This window comes from Bacillus rossius, chromosome 5 (genome assembly GCF_032445375.1).
Source record: "Bacillus rossius redtenbacheri isolate Brsri chromosome 5, Brsri_v3, whole genome shotgun sequence".
NCBI classification, from domain to species: domain Eukaryota; kingdom Metazoa; phylum Arthropoda; class Insecta; order Phasmatodea; family Bacillidae; genus Bacillus; species Bacillus rossius.
Window position 1 is genome coordinate 74,367,793 of NC_086333.1, and position 2,616 is coordinate 74,370,408.

The window sequence follows — 2,616 nt, forward strand, 5'->3', positions numbered from 1 at the left end:
TATTCCAGTGTGCAAAAATGTAAATTCTATTTTATGAGTAAGAACGTTTTCCTCATTCCGTATGATGTATAAGAAATTTTGGCAGAATGGAATACTAGGTACTACATGTATTTTTTTTTTAATTCGTCGTAATAACAATAAAGTGCTACCTATAATAAATTTTTCGAAACATTTCTTTATTCTCGTTTAAAAAAAAACGATTAGGAAGTGATCTGTTATTGCAGCTATCACCGTCATAAGCGCTATCTATAATCTTTTAAGTTAACCTGAAAAACAGCTTGAGGGTTGACAGCGCTACCTACCGAGTATTCTATACACTACTTCGAGGGCAATGCTGTTGTACTCATTCCATGGAGTGTGTAAGAAAATATGGCAGAATTCCGTTTCGTCATTTGGACGTATGGCACTTTTCCGTTATGATACTTTTCCGCCTTTTTTGAAGAGGCCAGGCGGAATACTTCCATTATGGTAGTCTTCCGTCGCCCCTAATAAGTGAGAAAAAATAATACAGGAAACAGCATTATCATAAAGTGATGAGATTTTTGAAAATAATTAAAGGAAATAAAATTTTGGAACCAGTGCTGTGAAGAATTGTGTATCTTATATCACCTGTTGCCATGAAAATTCCAGACATAAGCACATACTAGAAGTTCCAGTTCATGTAAGTTCAAATATTTATCTAACACTCAGTCGATAGTGACTTCGCAATTAAGAATTGTATTGTAAGTCTCTCTAAGCGAATAGTTGAGCAATGCCTACTTTACTAAAGTTCTGGTACTCCCTTAATCACAACTGGTCCCGTTATCGATATCGTAATGGATGATGACACCTGAATCTGAAAATTGTTATGATTTATAAAGAATTATGTATGTTATAAAAATGTTTATTTTTATAGAATTAAGCATAAATTGTTTATATTAATACTTTTATTAACACCCTTACAAGTTGTACATAGTCATACCTCTAGAATAATAGTGGTAATGTCGTAAATCCTCTCGCAGCTCTACCTCAATAGTGATTTAATTATTTTTGTTTATGAGTGACGTCGTTTTCCCTCCGAGAGAAAGTTACCATCTGCTCTTGTGTATCAGGTTGTGGTTTTATAGTTTTATACTGAACTACCCCCGTTACAATTATAATTCGAAACCACTTTGTAACAACATCATCACAATCTCTCGACACCCCTCTTTGCGACTGTGGGCTAGTCGGCTACCAGCCAACAGTGGAGTGGACGATTCACATCCACCCTCTCGAAGGTACAGGAGTTTCTGCAGTTAGAAATCAGCCAATAGAATACCACACGTAGCCCGTATTAAACATAACACTGTGGAGTTTAGCCTGACAGCAAATTTATCCGTGAAATGTCCAGGTTTATATCCATACGATAAATAAAAAGATCCTAGAGCGATAGTTGTAATTAAAAAAAAAATAATGTAAAGCGAAGCAGAACTCAATAATAGAACCTATAAACTCCCTCACTATGTTTTTACGTGATCCCCCCCCCCCCCCTCAACCAATCTTTCACCAGACACCGTTGATAGCTGCGACCAATCGCATGTCCGGTTGCGGAGGTGTTACATTCTAAGCGGACGGCGAGGTGACACACTTTCTTTCTTCTTTCTTCTTTCTTCTTTCTTCTTCGGCTGATGTCGTCCTGGCGATCTTCCGCGTAGCAACCTCCATGCTTTGTCCCCCGCAGCACGGGGAGGGTTGGTGGGCTGGGGGATGAACTGTGTGGGGGGGGGGGGGACGGTCATTTTTTCGGGTTCGATGACCTCTCGGCCACTCCGAGCTGACTGCGTGTAGGACGTTCCCGCGTGCGTGGGCTCGGATCCTGGCACGCGAACACTACCCGGGCATGAAGATGTGCGGCGCGTAGCAGATCAGTAGAGACCTGCAAAGTTCGGGGTTTCGATGGCCTTCAGGATAGACTGCACATACCCCTGTACGCTCGGGCACATAAAGCAAGTTCATTGGTTGCCGACTTGTAAGTCGTCTCAGCTGGTTTGTCTGTGATTCGATCCTTCTTTTGGTTGAGGTTTTATAACTGGTTGAGATTCGTCCAGATGAACAGTAAGCCAATAGCAAAATTATCTAAGAGGTATATGTGTTTGAATTCTAGCCTATCACCGAATGAATCCGCGAAATTTGCAGGTCTCTACATATCAGTGTTCGATATCCTTACGAAACATTGCTTTGCCTGAGAACGTTTCCAGAAACGATATTTCCATGACACTAAAGTAAATATACTGAAAAAAAAATATATTTTTCTCCTTCATTTCTAACTGTTTAGGCCAAAAAGTGTGTTTTTTTTTCAGGTAAGATATTATATTTTTAACATTGCACTATAATCTGGTTTGTACGTTTTGTATACACTGTATTTTGAAACTACATATGTATGTAAATGAATGACGGAGATTATATTTTAATTTATTTATTATAAGAAATATATTATATGAACTTTTATACAGTCTAAAATTATCAGCTATCAAAATAATATTTTCTTACGTTTTAGCTTCTTTAAAAAAAAAAGTAAAAATTTCATAAAAGAACCAAAACTTATTGTTGCTTGGACTTTGGATTCTCACCGCGTCGAAGGCGAATAACTTAGCTGAC